We start from the raw sequence: 8,607 nt of genomic DNA, 5'->3' as shown, positions 1-8,607 counted from the left end.
TAACCGTATAAAAATTGAGATGGTTTCCCAATTTTACCTCATCGTCTTACTGCTATTTACATACCCTATCCCTCTATCCTATCCCTATGGATCCAAAAAGGGTTGCGTCTATTAGCCCAATTCTTGCACCTGATAACCAAACATTTAGTTTTGGGAGATTGTTTTTTGGGCCGCAGCGCAGGATGCGCCCAGGCACATGGGCCTACCACTCAGGGGGCAGGGTGGTCATTGCTCCCACCCCATGTGTCTGGGAGCAGCCTGTGCTGCGGCTCAGAGAACAGCGCCCCCGTTTAGTATTTTTTTAGAAAACCCTACAATTATTTCCCTCCTTTATTCCGCCCTCATTATTTTTCGTCAAACAAACATGACCCTTGTAGTTATTACTCTCTGTGGGAATTATTTACGTGGACTCTAGAGCAGGCTACAATAAATAGAGAAGAATCAATCGGAAAACAATTTGTGGTCCACAATGACGATAGTAATGAATAGAAAATTTCATATCTCTGGACATAGGGTCTGTTCGACTCCTCTACTTCCGCCAACCCCTATTGTTGTGTGTGCCCCACATACAAGTAAGCTAGAATGTACCACCTTACCCCTTCCTGAGCAAGGTAAGATGGTACTTTTGGCTGCGCTTGTGTGTGGGGGCGTACGGCAATACCGAACAGGCAGAAGCAGAGGAGTCGATCGGATCCGCATGGGTATGCTGTTGGTTGAGAGAATTTTCCAAAAATTATAAATGTTTGGTAACATTTGATTGTTATTTTCACAGTGTAGTGTCCACCAAATTGGAATTGCCTATACCGAATTTGTCCATGCGTGTGCCCATCTCAATTCTCAACCAAGGCAAGTCCATTCCACCACGTCTTGTGTATCTATCTCTTGGGCTAGAAAATAAAATTGTGTGGGTACAATAGAAACATGTTACCATATAGCTCACATCTTCTTGGGTAAACATCACATCTGGAATGTTTACTCGCATAAACTATGTATATTGAGTTTAATATATTTAATATAAAAATAAAGGGAGAGGGATGGGTATACTAGCGATATACCGTATGCTAGCACCTTATGTGTCTATCTCTCTCTTTCTCCCTTTGAAATGACTCTCTTATCTTTCAAGGTCTTCTCTCTATCAATATATTCATATAGGGAAAAAGTTCTCTATCCAGGAGTGTGGCCTACGCCAGCACTCCCATGAGTCTATCTCTCTCCTCCCCATGTGAAAAGATACTTTTGCCCCCTTATTTTAAGAAGGACAGAGATAGACACATGGGAGTGCTGACGTAGACCACACTCCCATACAGAAAACTGCTTCCCATTCATTTATTACCATTCTGTTGTCAGTATACAGATAAGGTGAGGAGAGAAAAACCAATCTCCATCAAGTGACGATATTCGTTGCAATAACAAACTTAAAGTAGGACATCGATCAATGGTTTCGTCTTCATCTACTGAAATGCACGGGTCAACATGCATGTTCACATGAAATTCACAATTCACAAGTGAAACGTTCCCTCACAGTTAGATTTTTTAACCATATGTATCAGTTTATTGGCCTAAATGGTATTTTTACTTACACGACAAGTACGTGATGAGTCCTTGCAATTTTTTGTGATGGTGTATGGTCCATATGTGGCTGTCATTTCTCTTGTGAGAATACATGGAAAGAAACCGAGGAAGGTTTTTTTTTTTTTTTGGTAAGAGAGGAAAGTTTTAATATAACTATCCAGACATGGAAGGTTGGTTCAAGAATAACTACCCAATGTCAATATCATATCCATGTGTATTTAAATTATGGGTAATTTACACATCTCACCCTGAGGTTTAACGAAAGTATAATTTTATCCTCCAGTTTTGGATAATTTTGTGTACCCCTCTGAGGTTTACAAACGTTAACACATACACCCATTCCATCAATTTATGACAAACAACACGTTAAAATTAAAAAGAAAATTGACTAAATTGCCCTCATCTTCTCCGAATCGTTTCCTTTTTTTGTATTCTTGAAGAATCCTATCCTACAACTGAAACCTTCTTCACCCCATCACTTCCTCTTCTCCTTCTTCTTATAAAACGTAATCGAATTTCAAGGCAGACAACTTGGGAGCTTATATAGTTGTTGCTTGGGCTGAAGATGGAATTGTAGCAATGGATGTTGTTGCAGTAACCCGTTTATTATCTCTCTTAAAAGCATGAAATGCACCCACTTTTCTTTGGTTCAATCAGCAAGGCCTTCTCTGCTTGATCCTGAAAAAAAATTTCATGGTATTAGAAAAAGATTCGTTTTTTTTTTATTTTTTAAACTCTTTAAAACAGAGGAATATTTGGGTCAGTCGAACCTGTTTAGGGGATTGTGGATCTGAGTCTGTGTTCCAGAGTTGAGCAGATCTTAACCAATCAGTCTTCTAAAGGGGTTTATCCTTATCGTTTCTTTCTTCACATTTGGATTTGTTTTGAGATTCTTCTTCTGTGGAAGAAGAGTTTCGTTTTGTAGGAATAAATTCTTCTAACATGGGTCCTTCGCTTGATGTCTGCTCTGAACACTCAGATCTTCCGGGGAAATACTCCGCCTCTGCGGCGGTGGTTCCAACCTGATTCCAGCAAGCATTGATGGCTACAAAAACAGAGAACCCAGAATCAAATTAATTGATTTTATTTTGTTCTGTTCCAAGAATTCAAACAAAATACCAGAAAATGAATCCAAAGAATAAGGAAAGAAAAAAGGTAAATACCTTGGGTAACAAGCTCGAGGCAGAGGGGAAGTTCACGATGGAAGACCTGGATCTTACGGTGTTCTTCTTCAAGGGCGTCACATATTCTCGACATCTTTGCATTCGTTCCAAGTAATCTTCCATTTTTGGCATTCCTTGCAAGTCCTATCAGGGTTTTTCTTAATCGATCGAAGACGAGATTTAATGAGAAATAGGAAAGCGGAGAAGGAGAAGGAGAGCAAGAAGCACCAGATAAGGGGAAAGGTTAAGAATGGGATCTTAGTCTGCCTGAAATTCAATTAGGTTTTAGAAGAGGAAGGAGAAGAGGTAGTGAAGGGGTGAAGAGGGTTTCAGTTGTAGGTTAGGGTTCTTCAAGAATAGGGAAATGATTTGAGGAAGATGAGGGCAATTTGGCCAATTTTTCTCTTAATTTTAACGTTGTTTGTCATAAACTGACAGAATGGGTGTATGTGTTAACATTTGTAAACCCCAGGGGATACGTAGAATTATGCAAAATTGGAGGAAGTAAAATTATACTTTTGTTAAACCTCAGGGGTGATATGTGTAAATTATCCTTAAATTATTAATATCTTTTTTTTTTTTTTTTTGGCAAATGTTTAAAGATCCTTTATAACATACTATTATAGAAGGTAAAATTTTCTTTTCATAAAAAAAAAAAGCTAATGTCACAGATTAGTGATCCTCACAAAACAATTACATTTTCAGCAAAATAATTCTCTGGTCCAAATCCCATGTGATATAGAACCATAAGCAACTAGTGAAGTAGTTTCCGTATGTGAGACTAACAAAACTCATTATTTTTGAGAACCTTTGAAAATCCTGTATACATAAATGTAAGTCGAGGGTTTCTTTTGATGCTCGTGTATAGTTTTACACCAATGGAAGGGGAGGGTGTCAAATCCACAATAAAGGAGTTTTTAATAGAGACAGAGAGGTCCCATGATAGTTTGTGAGTGGGTGTGTAAAAGAATCTGCACGACAGCGTCATACGATTTATTTTCCTATATAGCTTATGTCGCTCATGTTGTATAGATTTATTAATATCATTCTAACATAGTAAACAATGAGTTCCATACTGACACACTCTCTCCTATTCTAATCATGTGGATCCCATATGGATCTATATGGATGATACCATTTTCTAACCCCTCATTGGTGTAGCGTACATATTCAATTCCTTATCTCTCTCTCTCTCTCTCACTACTTCCACTTCAACTTTTTAATTTCTTCAAGCTTAATTCCTTGAATTATTTTCTTATATAAAGAAGTATTTCTTTTCTCTCAAAGCAGGAAGCAGAGAGAAATGATGAGAAGGAAGAGTACTTCAATTGGAGAGGTAGAAGAGTGCAATCAACAAGGCTGGATGGAATTAAAGCTGTTATTTTCATTTGCGGTAAGCTTCTTCGATCTTCTTCTTCTTCTTCTTGTTTATGGGTAAAGTGTGTTTGGTAGGTTAAGTTATCTGTTTCGGAATACAAACTGTTTGCTATGTTATTTATTAATTCCGATCCAAATTGGACAGAATCGGTAGCAATCGGCCAGAATCATCCGGATACAGAGTTGAATTTGCAGGAATCGGTCACGACTCACGACCGACTCTGATCCGAATGCCACCGGCCGATAAAGTCTATATATATAGCAGCGATATTTACCCCTAAATGCCCTAATTTTATTATTAAAAAAATTTTCAGGGTCTTCTTACTTTTAGTCTCGTTAACTAGGATTTGGATCTTTCTATCAAAAAAAAAAAAAAAAAAAGGATTTGGAACCTCTGCATCTTGGAGTTGAACGACCATCGTGCAACGCTCAATTTCAAGGCCACCATGTCAGATTCCACACTGATCCAATGGTTGGTAGATGAGCTCCAACCATTTTGAATTTTGAATTGAACTCGTGGAAGCAATTTTGAAACCATTGGATTGATATTACAGACTTACCCCGGCCCGCTTTGCTAAGAGGCAAGTGTATCCACAAAATACTAGAAACAGTGTTCTACTTAAGTTGAACCATTCTGGTTGCAACTGAAATTAACTCTGACACTAATAGAACCATAAGTTTGGTCTAAGACTAAACAAAACCCCAGAATTTTTTTTTGTTGTCTTCAATATTAATACCTTTTTTCACGCTTTTAGTCTGTGAAGCAACCGTAGCCTCAAACCCTCCTTACTCGAAGAAGGAGAAAAAGAAAGATATTAAAAAATAAGAAAAATTATGTTGACTTTTTCAATTCACAAGGTTTTGAAAAGGATATGTCAAGTTAAAAAAACTTGGTTTTCCAACCATGCTCTAAATAGGAGCGATTACCAAAAAATGTCATTGAATAATAGTAGTGGACCATAGATAATAATAAAACCATCGCTATATATCAATAAAAGCAATAATAGAAAATCACTGCTACATGTATACCTTGTCTATTTATTTTATATTAAGTACTGGTACTTTACTTTTTATGAAAGGTTTTTTTATTTTTTGGTAAACACTTTTTATGAAAGTTTCATACATTCTAATGTATGAATACGATCACCACTTCAACTTTAGGGTTACTAATATTGCATAAATGCAACCATAATTACAATAAGTTTGTATAAAAATATCAAAAATTGTAAGGATTCAAAACAATAAAATAAAATATAAAAATTAAAAGTGGGAATCCAATATAGAATTTTGTGTTAAATTTGCCATAAAATGTAATGTTTCTTACAATATATATGTAAGAAGTAGTTAATATCCAGAAAAACCTATAAAATGTACACTAAATTTAAAATAAATAAATAAAAATAAATCCATGAAATTAGAACAAAAAATGGGAAAACTATAACTAAAACTTGATTGTGATTAATATAAGGTATTAAGGAAGAGATGAATTTCTTAGTGAAAATGTGTTTTGTTTTTTCAAACAAGAGTTTGGAGAAGGTGGCAGTGAATTAACGGTCAGAAGAATAGGAGGTACAAGAAAGAAAAAAAGAAAAAAAGAAAAATAAAAAATGTGTTGACTGGTTATTCAGGCTGTTAGGAGGAAAAATTGCCCATTCAATTAAGGCTCTTAGGCTCCGCTTTACTAGTAAAAGCAGTACAAAAAGTTTAAATTATAGAAAAGTTCTCTGTGGGGGAGTGTACGGCCCATGCTTAGACACAGAGGTGGAGCAAAATGACTCCCATGAAAGGCGAAAATCCCACCTTCATGATGCCAACGTGTGTGCTCTCATTGACCCCATACATAGGGGCCACAATCCCCCAGAGAGAATGCCGACCATTAAAAATTCAAAATTTACTTGAATTTTTTTTTTTTTAACTCAGTTTTTGCCTAAAACTTAATAGAGAATAAGTGAGCTCAAACAAGAAATCCAAATGCAAATAGTAAAAACAGCTGAGTCATAATGAGTTATTACGTATTGAGTTTGTAGCTTTACCCTGGCTGAATTAATAGAACTTAGAGATGTAAACTCCACCGCTTGAAGCGTTCATTTTCATGTCCCTAAAATGCTTTCAGCCCTTGTGCCCAAAAGGTCAAAACTGGAGTTTGAGCTCCAAATTTGAGACATATTCCATGGAATGGCTCATAATTAGAGCATAGTTTTTTTTTTTGTTTTTTTAACAATACAATTGAAAATATCACAAATTTCTTTCTTCTCCTTGTAATTGATCAAAATGTCCAAATTAAATAGCTAGAATTTGCTTGACTATATTACATAACAATTTAATTCCTCTTCTCATATTTGTAATCGATTGTCTCTCTAATCTGTATGCAGTTGTAGAGAAATTGGAAAACATGGTGTTCTTATCAAATGCCTCAAACTTCGTTTCATATTTTAAGTCTTCGATGCATTATCCGATCACAGAAACTGCAAACATGGTCACAAATTTTATGGGAACCTCTTTCCTGCTCACAATTTTTGGTGGTTTTATCTCAAACTCCTTCATTCCTAGGTATTGGGCCTTCATCCTCTTTGGTACAATAGAGCTACTGGTAAGTTTATTAATCCTACAGTTTTCTTCTTTTCTTCAACTTCCATCTTCCAATAAGTCTCTACATCGGGCTACTCACATTTGATATCGGGATTAGTACTTCCTCCTTTCACATGTAACACAAACAAATTTTTCCATTGGCACAGGGACTAGCAATGCTTACAATCCAAGCTCAATACACAAGGTTCCAGCCGGACATGGGAAGATGGCCGTCGATATCCAAAGCAGCTATGCTTTATAGTGGACTCTATGCAATGGCCACCGGGGTGGATGGGGTGAACGCTGCAGTGCCGGCTCATGGTGCCGACCAGCTTGATCATACCAACAAGAGGCTCATGAATGCCTTCTTCAATTGGTTCTTCTTTTCCCTCGCTATGGGTGGCATACTAGCATCCACTATTATGGTTTGGGTTGAAGATAACAAAGGAGGGAAATGGAGTTTTAAGATTGGGATTGTCACCTTCTCTGTCGCCCTCTGCATTTTTGCCAGTGGGTTCCCATTTTACAAACATACATCTCCAAGGGGGAGTTCATTAAGCATGATTTTTAAGGTAAAATTATTAAAGGGTCGATGTTCTCTGTGCCACGGCTAGCGCAAGCTATGCGCAGACACATGGGAGTGGTATTTCCGCCATTTAGGGGAGTGGGGTGGTCATTTCGCCCACCCCCATGAGTCTGGGTGCAGCCTACGCCCCCGACACACATTTTCTCATTCTTAAAAGTCATTACTTTGTCCACGCTTTTTGAAGAGTGTCCTTTTAGGATTCATTTTTTTTCTTCCTTTTTTGTAATTTAGGTTGCTATATCTGCAGCACGGAACCGGAAAACACCACCCCAAGAGATGATTACTGAAACTGGCATTGATGGGAGATCTCATAACAAGTTTAGGCAAGCCTTCCATTCTCCTATTCTATTTCTAACAAAACTTGCAATTTAATTTTGATAAACAAAATGGGATTTGTAGTCTTTGTTGGGGTTCCACGCAAGAGCAATTATTCAACATCGGATGTAAATAACCCAATGTGGAGGCTTATAAGGAGGGCACCATCTCCTTAATGGCTAGATTTAAGGATGAGTTTTGCCCAAGTCTTTATCAAGTGATATTAGAGCTGGAGCGTGGCAACTCCAGTGTAGCTCATTTACTTATATGTTGTAGTGCAAGCTTCTAAATAGGGCCATAATGGATGATACTATCAGTCCAAACCAAATTGAAGAAACCAAGACTTTTCTTAGCCTCCTTTCAATATTTGGAAGCACAATCATGATGAATTGTTGCCTAGCCCAGCTTCAAACCTTCTCTGTGCAACAGGGGATCCTCATGGACAAGAAACTGTTTCATAACTTCAAGATACCGACACCGTCCCTAATGGTGCCTCCATTGATAATCTTGCTCTCCACCATCCCTTTATACGAGCGTTTAGCAGAGAATTTATCTAAGAAGTTCTCTGAGAAGAAGAACCCATTTGAACCTCTCCGGCGGATTGGTTTTGGGCTTATTTTGGCATCCCTAGCAATGGCTGTGGCTGGTATAGTAGAAGCCAAGAGGCGTGCAGTAGTTGTAAATGATCACATTACGCTTAAGGTCTACTAGCTTGGGTTCCAGTTCCTTTTCCTTGCTTTCTCCGACTTCCTCACACTTGGTGGGATGTTAGAGTTCTTCTACTCAGAGACACCTGATAGCATGAGAAGTATGTGTACTGCATTGGTTTAGTGCTCCACCTCCATGGGTTATTTCCTTAGTTTTGCACTTATCTCACTCACCAACTCTGTGACTAAATCATTGGGCAAAGAGTGGTTGGGAGGGACTGATTTGAATAACAACCGTTTGGACCTGTTCTACATTTTTCTATGTGTTCTCAATTTTCTCAATTTCCTTAATTATGTGTATTAGGCCAAACGGTTTTAA

The 8,607-nt window shown here is 37.6% G+C and overlaps 1 long non-coding RNA gene and 1 pseudogene across 1 annotated transcript; one reads left to right on the top strand and one right to left on the bottom strand.

The window, feature by feature from the left end:
- Positions 1–2,123: 2,123 nt before the first annotated feature.
- Positions 2,124–2,856, bottom strand: LOC122669514. The gene is made up of 3 exons (XR_006334030.1): positions 2,736–2,856; positions 2,343–2,617; positions 2,124–2,250 (listed from the first exon to the last, which is right to left on the bottom strand). It is a non-coding gene; the product is annotated as an uncharacterized LOC122669514 (long non-coding RNA).
- A 62-nt stretch (positions 2,857–2,918) lies between these two features.
- On the top strand, positions 2,919–8,607 carry LOC122668405 (annotated as a pseudogene).

This window comes from Telopea speciosissima, chromosome 7 (genome assembly GCF_018873765.1).
Source record: "Telopea speciosissima isolate NSW1024214 ecotype Mountain lineage chromosome 7, Tspe_v1, whole genome shotgun sequence".
Classification (NCBI taxonomy): Eukaryota; Viridiplantae; Streptophyta; class Magnoliopsida; order Proteales; family Proteaceae; genus Telopea; species Telopea speciosissima.
This window is presented reverse-complemented; position numbering and strand designations above follow the sequence as displayed.